This window comes from Ammospiza caudacuta, chromosome 6 (assembly GCF_027887145.1).
Source record: "Ammospiza caudacuta isolate bAmmCau1 chromosome 6, bAmmCau1.pri, whole genome shotgun sequence".
Taxonomy (NCBI): Eukaryota; Metazoa; Chordata; class Aves; order Passeriformes; family Passerellidae; genus Ammospiza; species Ammospiza caudacuta.
The window spans coordinates 37,107,430-37,126,705 of NC_080598.1; the positions used below are offsets into that span (position 1 = coordinate 37,107,430).

At 40.8% G+C, this 19,276-nt stretch overlaps 1 protein-coding gene across 4 annotated transcripts in view; it reads right to left on the minus strand.

Annotated features, from left to right (window-relative positions):
- Positions 1 to 11,472, minus strand: part of STXBP6 (syntaxin binding protein 6) — a 98,312-nt gene extending 86,840 nt beyond the window's left edge. The window contains exons 1-2 of one of the 4 annotated variants that reach the window (XM_058806400.1): positions 10,605 to 10,733; positions 4,109 to 4,185 (exon numbers count right to left, since the gene is read on the minus strand). The gene's annotated coding sequence lies outside the window, so the exon portion shown is untranslated. Of the gene's footprint in view, positions 1 to 4,108; positions 4,186 to 10,604; positions 10,818 to 11,307 lie in introns of those variants that run through there. The other 3 variants (XM_058806402.1, XM_058806399.1, XM_058806401.1) reach the window with 3 other exon arrangements.
- Positions 11,473 to 19,276: the final 7,804 nt, after the last annotated feature.

Here is a 19,276-nt window from a genome sequence, read left to right on the forward strand (position 1 = left end):
AATGAGAAGGATGTTGGGGAGGAGCATGTCAAAGGTCCAGATAAATGACATCTACAGCTTCCCTTGTCCACTGATGGAGTCACTCCAACACAGAAGGCCACTTGATCAGGCAGGACCTGCCCTGGATGAAGTCATGCTGGCTGTCTCAAGTCACCTTCCTGTCCTCAATATGCCCTAGCATGGCTTCTAGGAGCATCTGTTCCATGACCTTCTCAGGCACAGAGGTGAGGTTGGCAAATTGGTAGCTTTCAGGATCCTCCTTTCTATCCCTTTTCAAGATGGGCAAAATTCTTCCCCTTTTCCAGTCATCTGGGTCACATCTTACTCTTCCCAAAGTCACCTTGTTTCTGAGATAAACTAGAAAAAGGGTAATTATTTAAATGAGGAAGCAAGAACATGAAGAAAGGTGACGACTCACCTATAAATAGAGGAAATCAATCTCTAGTCAACATTCTTTGACTAAAGATGCCAAAGTTAATGTTTAAACTGACACATGACAGGGAAATACACACCTATTAAGGCCCTTAAGAAATCACTAGGGACTGCTAAATGAGGTTTGAAAGAGAACAGCCCCATGATTAAAATAATGTACAAAGGATGCTAAGATAAAAAATAGTGAGAAATGAAGAAAAAACCAGACAAAATTATAAAGGCAGAAAACAAAGAGTGACATTAGAAGGAGATTAGACACAGCTGAGACCATGCTACAGGAATAATCCTCATCCATGGAAGACAGCTGAACCAGTGCTACTGGTTCATTAATAAGATAAATACCTCCCATAGCTCCCACACCTCAGAAGACAACTCATTGCACCTCTCTGTGTTTCAGTGGTACTGAACTCTCATTTCCTCCCATCTCAGACATGTTTCTAGGGGAATTGCTGCATTTCCTGGGAATCCTCTAATATCTCTTTTCTATTTTCAGGAAATTTTATTCAGCATAACATACTACAATACAGTATATCACAGTCTGGATTCCACTTTTCTGAACCCCTACTATCCCCTCCTCAGCATAGCTCACTGAGTGAAACGAAAAGCACTTTCCTCTTACTGCAAGCTAAATTATGTATTTACCCCTCTATCAGAAAAGCAAGGTTCCCTTTTAGTCATAACAGACATCAATTGTCAACCTCACCTCATGCCACCCTTTTGAAAATGGAGGGAGGAGAAATGTTTAAATGAAAAGGCAAAAGTAAGTATGAGTGCTCATGTCAAAGCTGGGAACATCCTGAAGTTCAGATAAGCCTGTGCTGTACAAACATGAAATAAATCCACATAGTCGGGGGAACATAGGGAAAAACAACTTGGGATTTACTGCTTTGTCACCAGCAGGAAGTGAGAAAATGCTCACAGCCACCAAACCAGCTCCCTAGGAAACATCCAGACACTACACCTTCACAAGGGTGGCTTTTATTGCTCCACCTGTGAGAATTCACTTCCTTCTGTGCAGAGACATGCACAGACTATGTGTGGGGTACATGCACAAACTATGTCAGACACAGAGGAAGACACAACAGATGCACCATGAAACAGACAGAAGAACAGTCCATATACACCACTGCCTGTTTTACTCTAAAAACCTAAGTAACAGGTTTGTTATAAGTGGGAAAGGGAAGATGTTTGTGTTATATATTGGGCAAGATTCTCCATGAGATGAATTCACAAATTTTTAAGAGGCCTTCAAATGCACACAGAGTTGATTACAAATTTCTTACTGCTTAAAAGATAAAGTCGGATACACTGATAATATATAAAAACAGAACTAGAAAGAGGTCTTATCACAGTTTTACTACAGATATCACCTTGAACAACTCATTTACGATCATTTCCTTCTGCAGAAAATGAGGGGTCACCACACCCAGCTCATGAATGTATGGGAGAGTTTGGCATCTGCTAAGCACTTATGGGACCATCAGGTCAGTGTTACAGGGCCGCACAAACGCATTCTTCAACTTAATCACTGCTCAGAGAGAGCTGGAAGGAAGCCTCACTTAGCACCCGAAGTGGTACCTGGGTTACTGTCAGACAATCCATTCCTGCACTTTCCACTGTAACCAAATAGAAGAGAAAAAGCAAAAACAAAACTGCACATTTAGCTTTTGAATTAACACCAAGCCTACTTTCACACACAAAACCAGTCAGTATTACCAAGTTAAGATTTGAAGACATCAGCTATTACTGTCTGAAACAAGCTAATCACAAGCTATGTCAGCATCTTGACTATATCCTGCTTCACAAGTTTCCACAGGGAACAAACACGAAATAAGTGTCTGATACTTCTGGAGAATTCGCAGTTTTCTTTACCCAAACATCCAGAAAACTAAACCAGCTCCCTAATAAACTAGTGGAGAGGAACAGAAAGCAGAGTTACAAACATGGTCTTATCAGTCCCTTAAGAGGAATGCAGAAGCACTGTTATTGCACTCCAAGGACAACAGGATCAAGCCTTGCCTCAGCCCAGACCTGCCCACTCTCACAAATAAGCAATCATTTCTACAAGAATGATGAGAAGATTTATACAGAAGTAACTAGGAATAGAACTGGACCCACAAGCATCTGGAACCATCATAAGCCCTTATACTCCCACTCCAAAACACTGTTGTATCTTTCACAATAACCACCACTGAAAGAAAAAGAAGGGCAGTTTAATGCACTGTTCTTTTACATGACATGACTAACTCCAGTATATCTCTTAGCTTACACAGCTTATCCTTAAAGTTTTCTTTTTGGGAGGTTGAAATGCATAATGTTTGCCCCCTAAAAAAATTAAGTTACTGAAGTCTAATATTTTTTAATTGCATACTTCTTGTCCCCTAAAATGAAACACTGTTTAGCAACCAAACAGAACCTGAAACTAGTCTTTTATGTAATCTCACAAGGACCTGAAGGTGCCCTATACATGGCTCCTATCTACTAAATTCCTGTATCAAGGTATAGGCACACTGGTTTCTTAATCCTTTAAAGGCTGTCACATTAGCCTTTGGTCAGATAAGGGCTCTGAGTTAAAATATCATTGGACACAAGGAGTTTACTTTTAAGACACTAAATGCCATATTTCAGATCCCATCAAATCATTAAAGTAAGTTAGAAGTCCTAAGTCCTAGCTTCCTTCTGAAAAATTTCACAGATAATCAATTAGCTTACCTTCCCAAAGCTTTCTCAAGAGACACCCCCAAACATCTGATTTCCTGGGCTGGGGACAAGAACCATCCACAATTCAGTACGACCTTGGCAAACTGGGGCGAGCAGGGACAGTGGCGTGTCAAGATGTGTAAATGCGGTGGAACCCAACAGACACAGCTACCTTCAGCTAACGCAGCAGTGACAAAATTGTATTGCCTTACTCCCAACACACATAAAAGCTATTTCTTCTGTTCATGCTTTTTAACACTGCTTACTGAAGTAATGTCATTACTATTTTGTGAAACACTACAATGCTGTGATTCACGCCCCCAAGGCTTTCAACTCCTTCCACTGACTTGACAGGAAATGTGGACACCTCAGGTCAGAAGACAATCAGGTGCCTAAGTAGACAGCATTAACTCACAAGTCAATGCAGAACTGACATAAAAGAGACTCATTTTAAGCCCAGATTCAGTCAAAAACACAATCTGTGTCTAATTAACAACTCTGCAAGGTAAAACTGATCACCTATGGCAAATCCTTAATCTTGTATTTGGATATTTAAACAATAGTTTATATACTGTAACAGCATCTCAGCATCTATGAAACACATTACCCAGCCCTATAGTTACATACTAAAGGAACATCTGAAGCCTTACTAAATACACAGGAAACAAACATTAAAGAAACTCTGTGGGACAAAGCTTGCCTACCTGTTCTGTTCAAGTCCCAGTGAAGTCAGCTACAGCCTTTAGCTTCCACAGGAGTCAAATTAAATCAGAATCTTCAAAACAAACACTTCCATTGTGAATTTCGGTATGTATATTTCAGGCCCTGGTAAACTGAAAAGGATCCAAATACCCCAACTTATAGCAAACGCAGTCTGATGTTATAGCCAAACTAGTCAATTGCCCAGAAAAAGAAACATGAAAACATGTAAAGATTCAGTCTTGGTTACATTTTTCAATTACAGATCATACGTTACCAATGATGTGGGAAGCATCCAGCACCTCATATGCTGTTGAATCATTCTTTGCTCCTCTGACAGTCACTTCTGAACAGCTGAAAATGCACACAGGCTACAGTAAAACCAATGTTTTAAATAAATAATTGACATATTAATTTTCTTAAGTTGTGAGTTTTACTAAAATCAGTCAAGAATAATGTTTTTTCAAAGAACATATTGAAAGTGTGTTCATACTGAAACTGAAATTCTGTACTGATCGAGACAAAAATTAATAGCTTGGGCACAATGTAAGATGATTCTTAAAAGGTCCTCATTTAAGGTTCAAAAAAATGTAAGTTAGGAAAATTTCAGTTCCAGTAACCAAGAACTCCATTCCATCTGTGAATGTGCCTCTGACTTCACTCAGCTGTCTGCTTACAAAACAAAATCTTCTTTGTTTGATATCCCCTCATACTAGCGAACCTCTGTATTTACAAGCTGCAACTTCCTTTCTATATCTCACAAAACAAATCATGGAGCATCCTGAGTTGGACCCTCAAAGATCATGAAATCAAACTCCTGGCCTTGCACAGACAAGCCCAAGAATCACACCATGGGCCTGAGAACACTGCCCAAAAAAAGCTAAGCTTAACACAGCACTTCTCCCAAAGAGAGTGGTATAATAAAACTGTAAAAAGGAACTTCCAGAGGTCCCATCCAAAATCAGCTGTTCTATGATTCTTCTGGGGGGTTTTTGTTTTTTAAAGTCAGACTGCTTCTTTAAGGCAACCCCTTCAGCATAGATCTAGATTTTAATTGGTAAATTAAAATTGTAAATTTGTAGTTTAAGCACTCACCTTTAAATCTGTCCTTAAGACACTAAAGGCATCTGAATTCAAGTTTTTTGTTGGCCCTTTCCTGTGGAAAGGCACCAGACACTTTTTTGTCTCTCTGAATCTTGTAACTTTCATGCAACGAAAAACGTGGCAAAGGCCCAGGTGCAGAGCCCAGCTGCAGTGGATGCCTACCAGCAAGGAGCTGGTGGCTAGCAGGAAGCCAGAAAGAAGCCCCTTTGCATTGTCACACATGAGCAGAGCACGTCTCTGAGCACCCGTCCTTTCTCCACACTGCCTGAAAGCCTAAGGCCCCAGCATGGCATCCTACAGACTGACAAGTGTTTGCTGTTAGAGGGTAGAGTTGATTGTTAACCTACACTGAACAAACTGCCACTTCAAAAAACTGCTTGCCGTGTTTATATTTAAGTCACAGAGGTGCTTACAGACTGGTCACTAACCTCTGGGTATATCAAAGCTCTTGGACACTTTCTTATACTGTCAGGAACCTGCCATACCAGCTCAAGTAAATAACTAACAGGAACTCACTCTGTGTAATTCAAATCTGTCAATAACTGATCATATTTTTCCATATATGATTAACAATGTTGAACTGAGCATTGTGTAGCTTTAAATGAATACAGAAAGTTGATATGCTCATATAATGGCCCATTAAAGGCAAACAATTCAAGAGGAAGCACATGAACATCCTAGAATTTCTATTAATTACCAAGAGGGAGTTTTCCAAGTGTATACTGCATATGGCCAGTTGTTTGCTCTTCCCCTCCTCCTAAATACACTAGCAAGTGGAAAGGTAGGAAAAATATTAGATTACATCTCAATTTTGCACCTCAACAACCCTGAAGAAAACCTATAAGTAAAGTTAAGGAATTACTGTTTTGGCTCTCCAAGCAAGTATTCACAAGATACAAAGAGTGTTTTCTAAAACAGCCTGCAAACATAGCACAGAATGGCCTGTGAAAAGGAGACCCAAACCCAAAATGTGTTAATAAAAAATTTGTTGGCCAGCACAGTTGGCAAGAAGAAATTAAAAGTATTTCTTTTTTGCAGATGAATTGCAGGCAAGCACCAAATTCTAGAGAAGTTACAGTTCCAGTTTTATCTCATGGTGATGCATCAAGAAAAAGGAATTGTTTCCACAGCAGCAGAATCTTAATAATTTAACCATGGCTTAAGTAGGAGTATGTTAATTTCTTATATTGAAATCTACTCCAAAACAAGTTTATTTATTACTGTTATACATTTAATTGCACTGTTTTATGCACAGACAAGAAAAACTCAACCTACCCAGAAACCTGTTTTCCAAAGTCTCTCCATGCTAAGTGTTTCATACAGATATATATAATCTGGGGGCTTGCCCTATTATTAACGGATCTGTCTGTAATTACACAGAGTGTCTCACACTACTTAGAAACTTCACATATATAAAAAACATGTGCAATCTCTCCGAAGAGATAATGAAGTGAAAGTGTCTGAAGTTTAAAACCACACAAGACAGTAAAGGCAGAAAAACAAAAAAAAAAAGATTGCTGGAGCTGGCACCATTCTCATGTCTACAGCAAGACTAGAACCAAGTTAAAAGGGCAAAAAACCCCCAAGTTCAGCTTTTAGTGCTGGACTTTAATCCGCAGTTCATGACCTTAAAAACCTTCAGTAACTTGGATTCACAGCCACTGGTAAGAATTGTGCACCACTGAGCAACCTTGAACTCCCACAGTGCTCCTGTTTCACTGAGGAAATCAAAATGCTACAGAAGTGTCTGCTTTTTTTCCCCTTGGGGCTGTTGACAGTAGATTAGCACTGTTATCTACATATAAAAGTCTGAAACTGACAACACACACATAGAGAAACCTGGGTCTTCCAAGCATCAGAAATCCAATACAATTGCTGTCTTGTAAAGAACACAGGAACATTACAGTCCAAACTGCTCCCAGACCTGCAGCGCTTCAGCACAGCAGGAATCCTTTCCCAAAACTATCTGCAAAGAAAAATGATGAAAGGGAAAGTAGGAATATGTAATGTATCAAGCTAACTCATAGTCATGCAATCCCATTTACAAAGGAATCTTTTATACTTATGATAAAGAAGCCCCACAGCACTGTCTGTGTCAAAAACCTCAGGTGAAGAGGACGTCTGCCTAAGCTTAATATGGAAAAAAAGGCAGCTTAATGTTCAACTATGAGCTCTAGAGCACCACAATGAACAACATGCCAGAAGTCAGCTGGGCCTCCAACAAATGTCTACTGCAAAAGAAATTGGACTACTGGGAAAAGATTTTTCAGGATGGAAGAGGATACTGGCAATTTTGAAAGAGTTTGAATACAATTATTTCGTTAAATGGTCTGATATCTTTTTGGCCCTCAGTTACCCAGTGCATATATTTCATGAGTCTACTTCTGCTATATACAGCTTCAGAAATGCATTTGCTTTTGAAAAATCATCATTCCTTTCTGTGATAGCAGGTTACCCAGAGGAGAGAAAAAAGTAGTAAGAGGCAATGTCCTTCTTCCCACCTCCCTAAAACCACTTTCTCCCTGCACACTACAGCCTAAATGTTCTATGACATCATTTAGGCAGGAAAACCAGTAGTCCCATGTCTTGTTAACACAGTTCTTGTTTTGAATTACTATTACTATTTTCCTCTCCTTTTCTCCAAGCTTAAGAAATTTGTTGGGGATAAGATTAAAGATCTGTATAACCAAGGAATGCTACACAACAAGAAACCGTAAACAAACACACAATGTTTATTAGAACTGATAAAATACTAGATACAACCTAGTTTGCATTTCCTGACTCAGAACAAGAAACAAGCAAACCAAAAGCCTAAATTTAAACATGCTTCTATACAGTTAAAGCAGCACTAACTCTGCAGTCATATGCAAAAGTGTATTAATGAATTCACTGGCATGTCTGGATACAATATAAATTAATGTCAAGACTTCTTATTTCATCCATTTTTCAAATCCCCAGCATCACCAGATCACCAACCCAGGACTAGGAAAATTAAGTGTTCCCCTGATGGACTTGATTTTTCTCTGCACACATGTTAGCTATGGCATTCCTGCTTGGTTAAAAACAGAAGACAAGTTTGTCTTACCACCATAATATCCGAACACCTGTGGTTAATACACTTTTGTACAACCTTGGCAATGTTAGCTTACCAGCTGGACACTGGAAATAGACATTAAGTTACAATGAAAGAAGAAAGAAAGAACAAATGCACTATTACTTAGACAGCATGCTTCTCCCCAAAGGAAACTAACAGCTACTATTTTGCAGAGCTGGCATTTAATAGAATTTAATTCATTATAAAACAGAAGATATCCCATATAGTCTTATATGCTGCATTTTTTAAAAAAAGGTATTTTTAAGTTTTCTAAAATGTATGCTTTAATCTAATAACAATACTAGAAACACAAAAAACAGCTATTGATGAATTCATCTTACTTAAGAAGTGAACTTCTAGTAAAAGAAGCCTTAAATAGTACAAAGAAAGAATATTCAACTAGGACAAAAAAAAAAAAACCTTCAGACTGAGGACTTTATAAATGGATTATATTATTTTCACTGTCCAAACATCCCACATCCACACAGGACTGAGGTGATCTGAACACAAATCTCAAAGGAAAAAAAAACCATAAAGTACTTCTCTTTGCCCTTTCTATAGCTCATAACACCATGTTATCATCACACTTCCCTGACTTTACATGTTCCTATCCAGACCATGTCTAGGAGACACTCAGAAACCTGAGAATAAATGAAATAGAGATGAGAAATCAACATGTGCAAGTTAACAGAAATCTCAGTCACCAAGAAAACACTCTTACTCAAGGGAAAGATACCCCTTACTTTCCATTGCACAATTCTTCACAGCCTTTTTTTTCCACCTGGAAATTTCTTCACCTGAGGAAGCTATCACAAAATGGTGATTGGGCTAACTTCCAAAATAGTGCTTTCACTCTACACTCAAAATGTTACAGTACATTTTATTTTCACTGTTTTACCTCAGCATATTTTTAAAGGTGCCATGCAACTTTTAAGGCATAGTCCTGAAAAAATCAAGAGTAATAGATAGGAAATTAAGGCAGCATGACTACAATGTAACTGCATTTCCTCAAGCAGAAAGGCCTTAAACATTTCACTGAAAGTGACTTTTTCAAGTATTTACCAAGTAGAGCAAGATCAGCCCCAAGGGGGACATTCTTCCTAAGGGCAAGAAGCTGTAAATTCCTATTCACAGAGCATGGGGAAGAAAATAAAATAAAGCCCAACACCTCATTATGATTACTTGCACTCAAACTACCACAAGTATTCTGTGTTCATTATGTTTTGAGTTCTTAGGACCTCATTAAAATAACTTACTAGAATTACAGAAAAAATCAGAGGTAAAGTGTGCTTGGAAAATACAGATGTGACAAAGAAACCTCTGGGTTGCTAACGCAATGCATCACCAGCAAGATACAACTTCCCTGCCCTCAGCTTACTCCTCCCTTACAAGAGATGACACGTTACAGACCTCCCCTGCTGTTAGTCACTGCAGCACTGATTAGATGTCATAATCAAAAGAAAATCAAGATAACTTATCGTCATCTTCCAGTATTTTAGGCTGGAAAAGGTCCTGTCTGCCTCAGTAACGTTAAGCAGAGTCGCCAGATGATCCCCATCACATGAGCAACAACTCTTAAAACTCTGAAGAGACGTGTCATGGGTCTGTGGAGCCCGTTCAAGCAATGAAAAGCAGTAACACTAGCTCTGACTCACAAAAGGAAAACAGCCAAGTTGAAGACATCCTAAGACAGCTTATATTTAGAGAAAGATAGAGGGATTTGCAAAGTGATGCAATTCCTTAAACATAAGCTCCTCTGTTTGACAGGGGACAAAATATGATGAAAAAAGAATAACACATTTCTCTAAATAATGGTAAATATTTCCTTGAACTTCAGATTTCATCAGCTGTGGATTATCCATCACAAGTGGGTAATGACTACAAGCTACTGTAAATTTTACTTTTTTCCATTAGCAAAGCTGGCTCAAACAGAAAGCGGGGAAGGTGGTGGTGGTCGGTCCACTGGACTGACAAGGTTGCTTTTGAAACATCGTGTTGGAAGGGGAGCACTGCATCAGCTTAACATTTACTGGCCGGTTCTGTGCTTCTCTTCCATCACCCGCAGAGCCTCCCGAGGACGGTCCACAGGGACCGACCACTGCCGGGCTGCAGCAGCGGCTCCAGGCAGACTTCGGGGCCGGTGTCGGAGCACAGCCTCCCGTGCCGGGGCTGCAGGCCGGCCCCCCCGCTCCCGCAGCCTCCGACGGCGAGGGCTGAAGGGCTGCGCTGCCGGACGCGCCGCCCGCCTCGCCCCAGCCGCGCTCGGCGGAGCCCCGCGGCCCCGGCCGCCCCGGGAACGGCCGCCTCGCCCCGGGGTGCGCGCCCGGCTGCCTCGGCCCGGCACCCCCGGCGCGCCCAGGCGGTCCCGGCGCCGTGCCGGGGCGGGGGACGCCGCCGCGGAGTTGATCACTAACTCGCCGGCCCGCTCCCTCCGAGAGCTCCGCCCGCGGGCGCCGCGCAGCCGGCAGCCCCAACGGGGCGAGCGCGGCGCGCCACCGAGGGAGCCGACGGGCACATCGCCCACCCCACGGCCACCGCGACCCGCAGCGCGGCGCCTGCCCCCCTCCACACCCACCTTTCCGCAGGCTCGGCTTGACTCCTCTCTCTTCTCTCCCCTCCCCGCCGCAGCGCCGTGTGCGGTGCGCGGAGACCCGGGCGGAGCGGAGCCCGGTGAGCTCCCCCGCCCTGCCCTGCCGTGCCCCGCGGCGGCGGCCGCGCTGCCAGCGCCGAGGCGTGAGGGCGGCCCCACGTGCGCCGGCTGCGCCAATCGGGGCCGCCCGCGGGCCGCCCACCGCCCCCGCCGCCACCGTCCCGGGCCGCCCGCGAACCGGCGGCGTGGCGCGGCGGGGCGGGCGGGATGCCGGGGAGAAGCGGTGGCTGCGCGGGCAGGAAGCTGGCTTGGGAGGCAGGAGGAAATAAGTGCGTTGGAGCGGAGTTTGGGAGCGCTGAAGGGAGGGAACCCCAAACGCTGCTGCTCGGGGGCTGCGCGCCGCCTCCGCGCCCGCGGGGCCGCCGTGGGGCCGGGCTGGCGGCAGCGCCGCTCCGCGAGAGCGCTCCGCAGGACAGGCGTGCGCCCGCCGCGGCCGGGAAGGCTCCCGCGGGCCGGGTTCCGCCGCGGCCGGAGTCCCGCCGGAGCCGCTGGGGCAGGCGGAGGAGCCCGGCGCCGGAATTGAGAGTTTAGACGGGCAAACCTCCAAAATGAACGTGTAAAGCGCCCTTTCAGCTCTCTGGCGAGTTTCGCAGCGCTAAACGTGCTGGGAACAGACACGCGTTCTCACCTTGGCACAGAGAGCCCGCGGGCGGGAGTCGGGCTCGGCTCTTCCCAGCGGCCCGCGGAGATCCCGGGAGCGGTCAGGTGTGCGATCGCTGCCAGGCCCCCAGCCGCGTTCCTGGAAGGCATTGTCTCCCGCTAAAGCGTCACACGAATCACAGCGGGCTGTTCCTCCACGCTCGGAGGATAAGGCTGGAAACAAATTCTGCTCTTGTATTTCTACATTGGGTGTCAGTGACGTGTCCAGATCCTGGGCCACACGCACTGCTGTGTGTCCACTGTGGCAATGCTGGGAATGTAATGCTTGGAAATAATGAACCAGTCAGTTAGAAAATAAACATTCGCAACATTGCAAAATATTTTTGTACTCTATTTTACAATGTTTAACGCTGAGTTTTTGCATGGTTGTCATTGTGAACTGTAGTTGGTACAACTTCCGTTAGTGAATAGAAATGTAAGCGGACTGTTTCCTCAGGGGGTGTGTGTGTTTTGATCCTGTCATTTAATCAATGGTTGTTGATGCTACATAGTGGCAGTTCCCTACAGCCTCAGTTTTTCAGACCATTACACTCACTTGTGCTGCTGTTCCTTTCGATCTCTCTTAGAAATGCTGTGAAATCCATTCAGTGACTCATATTAATTCCAATAAATTTTGCATGGATATAATGGAAATAGGTCAATCTACTTTTGTAGGCAACAGCCTCCTGCAAATGTTTTCCTATTTTATGTATTAGAAGTTCAACCTCCAGTGGCCTTCAGGTGCCCCTCTGTATTAAAACCAATTTTTCAAAAGGGAGATCCCTTTTTTTCTGTGAGTATTATGGCCAGTAGAGTTCAGTGTCTCCAGCATCTGTGAATTTCAGGCCAGATGGATAGGCATGAATGGAAAACAGGGACGACAGGCCACAGTTAGGAAAGGCAAAGTTGGAAACAAGGTTTGGTATTTTTTTTCTGATGAATCTGAGCATTGAGGCCTTCAAAGAGTTCAGCATGACCTTTTTTAGAAAGATAAACTTGGGAACATCCAGGTAAGTGATGCATCTTTATCTACTATCCAAATACTGGGTCATTTAAAATGTTATTTTCTAACTTTTGTGCAGCCATACAGACTAGGAATGCTGAAGTTACAATGGGTATTGCCTGATTACAGAAACCAAGAGAAAAGCTGAATATGTCTTCATGAGCACTAATAATGACACTTTTCAGCCCTTCAGCCTTTCACCCGTTTTTTCTTCTCTTTTAGTGTATTTTTGCAAGCTTTGGGTTTTGGGAATTTTTTGTTTGTTTTTTTTTTTTTTTTTTTTTCATTTTGTTTTTGATTTTTTCCTCTTCTTTTGTTTTCTGGTTCGTTTTTTTTTTCCCCTCTTGTAGGTTCCCCTCTTGCAAGCAATGTGTTTTAGGTAAGAGTAGAAATTAAAGTTCCAGCTTTTATTCTTGCAGCTACTCAGACTTTTCAAATTTGTCTAATTTTTGCTTCCATTGTCTTTTGAACTGATAGTATTTAATTTGAGTTACTGGACTGATGTTGCTAGAAATGTATTGATGTAAATTGTATTGCTGGCCTTGAGTTTATATTTAAGCATATAGCTTGTCATTTCCAGTGACATGTATGCTTGTAAAATGTCTTCAGTGTCCTTGGGCTTGTCAGGCTGAGTGGCATGCTTGGGCTCAGCCATTGTTCTCCTCCTATGGCTGGATAAATTTATTAGTTACAGATTTAGCATACAAAAACTGTCCAGCAGCTTTCAACCTTCATGCCAAACAGGTGGGTTGCAAGTGAGTTTCCACATGGAAAGCAAGGAAAGCAAGTGGGTTTCAACATGGAAGCAGCCGTAAGCAACACAAAAAAATGTGTCAGTCAACCACATAAAATTATTTAAGTTCCTAAGGGGTCCAGTTAGATGAATGAATTTGAAAGGTTAATCCCACTGCAGTATTCCAGAATTCTTCACAGAGCTTACCATCTTGATAGTAGAACAGGACATGTTTGTGTCTCTCCTACCCCAATTCATAGTCTGTTATCTCAGTACAAACAAACCTCACCTCTAACATAAACATTCCTTGTAGCAATCTCTGGCCAGGAGACAGAGCTTGAACCGAGGTAGTGATAGTGTTTTAAATAATTTTAAATTATTGTACCAAAGCACATCTCTAAGAAGAATACTATTTGTAGGAGTGAGATCTGAGAAACAAAGTCAGAGCTTGCCTGTATGTCCTGTAATCCTGTGGGATCAGGAGAGAGGTCCAGATTCAGAAAGGTTCCCTCTTCATCAGTTCCACTGGAATAGAGATGAAATAGAGATATTGGTGGTTTTCTGTGTGTAAGACTCATCTGAGTATTCAAAAGCAAACCTTAGCCTTTGCTCCAGGAACACATAAGGCTATCGAAATGGTTTGTGTGCAAGATACTTAAAATTACGTTTAGATAATAAACTGTTTCTGAGAAACATGACCTCAGGATTAAGGCTAAAGAAGTGATTTGTGGGCCTAGAGAGCAGAAGTCTGACTGTTGCAGTTATGCAGTTGAACTACCAGAATGTCACTGATAAGCAGCTTGATAAAGGACTAACAAGCAGATATTTACAATTCCTCACAGCACTAACAGTGCAGGATACCCGAAGTCTTATATAGGAAATAATTTTTAAATGCATTATTTAAAGATATGTAGCATAAACTGAATGTACAAGGCTGCTAATGACAAGTGCTGGGCCTCATGCTTAGTGCATAGCCAAAGTCATTAAGCAATTTAAGTGCTTTACAGTGGCAAGACAGAGAAAATGGATCATAAGAAAGTGTGTGATACAATTTCCTGATGAACTATATAGAGAGCAGAGCTGTGTCCTGGACTTTAGAATTCTCAGGTAGGAGCCAGCACTGGGTTCTGAGTCACCTGCATACACTGCCCCCCCAGCTAATTGTTCTAGTCCTCAGATCATGAAACCCCTCATGGCAAATCCACCAAGTCTGTGGGTGGAAGTAGAGAGAGTCAGGGGCTGGGTGGTGGCAGGGGCAATCTCTAGGGCAGGCAGTGTTCCTGTTGCCTACTGGGAGAGCAGCCAGGCTCTGAGTCAAGAGGGGCCCTTTGAAGAGCTGGTGGCAGGAGGGGTAAACCCTTGTGCAGCATGGATAAAAGCAGAAGCTACTCATCTGTGACCAATGCAGAACTACAGCACATCCCCACTGTGTCATCTGAAGGACCACCACTGTTTTTCTTTATGCTTCAGAATAAATAGGTTGTGTTGTTTCTTCCAATGATGAAAGAATGCCTCCATATGTAGAAAAGTGGACAGATTTTCTTCTGTATTTTTGTGAAAGATACAAATAAAATTTTAACATAAAAAGATACTTCCCATGATCCTTGCTGAGTCGTATTTTCTTGTAGAAGTCCTCAGTATGAGCAAGTTTTGCTAAACAAAAAGAAATTTAATACAAGCCAATCCAGAGAATTAATATGATTTACTACTGTTTGCAAAAAAAAACCCATTATGTGTCTATGCAATGCAAAATTGATGTTTATAATAATAGATAGAGACTTTTTGGTGGTAGTAGGGTCATTTGACGAATTGCTTCTAGCCCTTTCTTACCAATGGAAGGAGCATTCAGGAATTCTGCATTTCTTTCAGCAGCAGAATGCATTGGCAGGTAGCAAAGGAGGCCTTCCTTCTCTCTTATCTCCAGGACTGTGCCTTTCCCATATGATAAAAACATATCTCCCCTCAAACACCTTCCTGAAAGTATTCCTTCTGTGCAGCTGAAAGAGCAGCCACAAGGACTGAGCATAGGAAGCAAGACAGGCTGAGCAAAAAAGCATGTCAGGATATGGGATATTCCACAGCAGGATCTGTGGGACATGTAAAGCAAAGGAGGTTCATTGTGGGCCTCTCATCTTATGGCACCATAAAACAAGAGCAGGAAGTTTCACTACTCCAGTATGTCAATAAAAGAACAGCATATGGAGAATGCTGTTCCACAGTCAAAAGATGGTTTTATTTTCTTTAAGACAGACAAAATGAGGCAAGAGAAATAAATATTTCACCATTTTTCTGTTCATTCTTTATTCACTGATATATTCTGGTGTTTATTAATTTCCTGTTTACACTAAAAGCAATATCTCTAACTGCAAACTCAGATGTCTAAGCCTGCCAATTGAAAATTAAAATGTTTCATTAAGTAGGAACACTGTCCAAAATAAATAACCTTTAATTCAAATTAATTAAGATAACATCAAGATATGCAGAGACATAGATAGATATGTGTGTATCTATATGTGGACAGTCCAAATCCCTAATTACTGGGATACATTAAAATTGTCCCAGTTCCTGCAATGAAGGTACTGGATTGTGTTGTCAGAACATGCTTGGACAAGTTTAAAAATAACTATGTGAAAATGAGGTGAGTAATTGCCTTCATTGACCAGTGGTGGCTCAGAAGACTTGCAGGCACAGCAAGGCAGAGCAGGGTGAGGAGGCACAAGTGAGCCTCAGACATCTTGGAAATGTTTGTGATATTTTCCTAAATTTCTTTTAGAACATGCACTTTTCTGAAAAGACATACAATGTGTTAGGCAGCAGTGGAAGCTTTTCAGAGATTTGATTTTTCCATGCTCCTAGGACTGGAAAGACCCTGTCATTTTATTAGATCTGGTTGGCTTAGTCACTAATTACAGGTTTCTTTTGACCAGTAGATAAAATCTGTGCATAATGTTTATGATTATCAGGGGAGTGACATCATGTGCTGCCTGGCCTAGCACAGTATATGACCTAACCACAGAAATTCTGCTGTGATTTGTAATAGGGTATGGGGAATGCAACATAAAATTATATATCATTTGCACAGCATGCCTTACTATTTATCATCACTTAATGGTTAGTATCATAGCCATGTGGACAGTGGTGTTAAATATCACGGGTCTGAGTATGACATCCAAGGACTTTAGAAAGGTTAGAAATATGCTTTCATGACAGTTAATTTAAAAATTTTTACATTTTGCTATTTGCTTTGGAGTCAAGAGTTCATAGAAAGTTAACAGCAATTATTTGAAAAAATACCCTTCATGGTAAAGGGGAGAAAAAGCAAATAGCACTGCATAATTTACTGTGATGCCTGTACAAAGACCTTGTGTAATGTTTTATCAGCTCCATAGTATTCTTTGCTAAATTATGTCCAAGACTAGATAATACAAATGAAAGAAACAAGTTTATTTTTCTATTCAGCTTGCAGCTGTGAATAAAAAAACGAGAAAAATCTGATTGCTTTGGGAAAGTTTTGTTCTTCTAGAAAACCATTACTTCGTGTTATTTCAGTGATTATGAACCGTAATTTTGTTTAATATGTAAACCATTATATGGTTTATATTTGAAATATAAAATGGACATGAAATATATTTCCTTCAGATAGGTATTTTTTTTAAATAGTATATTTGAAATAGCTTGATGATAATGAGAGGTAGTTTTAAAGACCATAGATGTATATAACTGAAGATATGTGCCACTATATGCTAGAGAAGGCATTGAAAATAGATTTCTGGAAACTGTAGTCTTTTTATCAATATCATATTGTTGGTTTCCCAATTGTTTATGAAGATGCAGTTTTCAAAGCCTCCTTAATCTGACTTTTATTTTTGCATATGCAAGTGACAAAATTAAGGTCAAACCACCTTGACTTTCAGTTGGCTTTGAAAGCTATCTGAATGCTTTTGCTTGTGTGTGCAACTGCCTGGACTAATACCTAATACATATATATAAATATATATATACAAGCTCTCTGAATTTTAATTAAAGGAAAATAATTTAGGCAGAGTCTTGCATTCCATTTAAAGTGTAATTCTATGAGACAGTCAAAGCTATAAACACAAATATTTACAGAAAATTGTCAATACAAAGGAATCCACATTTAATAATACATTGTACCTAAAAAACAAGCATCTCATATCTCATGTCTGATTACAATTCAGAATTAGAAGAGTACCTTGTACTTTCTAGTTGTGAAATTAACAGATTTTCTAATATAAGTGGAGCCATGGATGAGAGATGTGGATAACATATGCTCCAGAGCAGTTGTAGATATTTTGAAGGTGAAAAGAGTGTTTTTAGTGAAAATCCACAGGTAATGACAGGTCAAATTTACCATTCTAAACCAATAAACGGAGTTACTCCAATTTTTGACAAATGGCATGCATAAAAGTTTATAAAGTATATTTTACCTTTCCGAGTAAAGGCCAGATATGCAAAACACTGCATCTTAGACTTGAATAAACATTTTAAATGCATAAAATAATACACAAGAATAAGAAATGTAAAGTTAGAAGTATATTTTAAAAGTGTGGCCATGATTTCAAGGCAGCTGTTAGGTTTGAAACAGTACATTTTGTTCTGTAACTTTGTGGTTAAGGGGGGCTTGTTTTCTTAATGAGATTTACTGATGTAACTATAATAATTTTGCCTCAACTACAGTATTGTCCATAGACACATCTGTAACTAAATTCTTGGGCATGAGAGTGATGGTACTCTCTCAGAACCAAGGGAGAGGTTGCTCAGGGGAGCAGTGGAATAGCCATCACTGGAGTGGGCAAATCTGTCCTTAAAGTGAGCCCTGCTTTGAGTTTGGGCAAAATTACCTCTCAAGGTCTCAACCCAATAATATTTTCCAGTCACTCCATGACTGAGTTAGATTCAAGTGTCCACCTGAGGAACTGGGAGTAGGATCTTGAATTTTTTGTAGGAACCAGCCCAGACATTCTGGATCTGGATTATTTTGAGGCTAGCGCAGACATTCAAAACCTGCCTGAGAAGGTTTTATCCTGACACAGCCCTGAGTGGGACACGAGGAGATGAACCTGGACTGCAATACCTTCTGCAAAGCTGTGCTCTGTCACCATGGTGGGCAGATGCCTTTCTCAGAGACTGAGAAAGTTTCTTATAATTCTTGTAACATCCCATGTAAAATCCTTCAAGGATTTCCAAACTGTGTATTTCTGAATCTTCAAAGCAGGAGTAAGTCATAAGAAAAATTGAAAGGACTCACTTACTTATAAAAAAAAAAAGGGAAACTTCTGCTTATAAATACTCATCATAAGCAGAACACAATGAGAAGGCATGCTTTTGGATTACACACTGAACTGTAAAAATTTTTACTCACCAATATTTCTCCTTATATTTTATTTTTTTTAAGAATCACCAAATTAAACCATAAAAAATCAGAAAATTAGTATCTGCAGAGCAGTGGATTCAGCATCAGTCAAAAAGTGGAAGAACATAAATCTTTGAGAAGCTTTGAGATCTTGCCAGGCTTTATTCTCCAGACCTCAGATTTGTTGTTCTAATGAGTTTACTTCCTGCAACCAGCCTGAATAAAACACAAGAAGGCAGATACAAAAAATCGTTCCAAAAATAATTTTGCATTATTGCTCTTTGAACTGTGTTGACAATTTTTTTTTCTAATACAGATTTGTAAAATTAAAATAGACTTCATAGGGTTTTATCTTTGTTTTTCTACAACTGACCTTATGTCTGCCTCTTGTAAGGACATATTAAATTGAAAATAGTTTCAAAATTGTCACAGACTTAATGTATGAAGTAGTGTTAAATTCAGGGATAGATTTGAGTCTTGCTGTAAAATCAGCCACAGGCCCTGTTAAGGCATTTAACAGTAAAAGATGTTCACTGTTTGCCAATTCCAGAGGTCATACTGAAACTAGGTTAGAAATAATTTGTGTGGACATGCTGCTTGGATAAGGATTTATGAAAGTAGGAGAATGTCAGAGAATGATTTTTAGAATAGTAAGGATTATTATGTAGAAACCCACTTGCAATCTGAAAGCTGTAAGATGCATTGCCCAATTATCGACAGTAAATTATATCTTGTATTCAGAGGCAGAAAGAGTAAAATCAGAGGTCTTAACAAGGAAATTAAAAAGTTATTTAATAAAAATGTTTAATGTTTAAATATGTATCTATATCCTACATTTGCATATATTT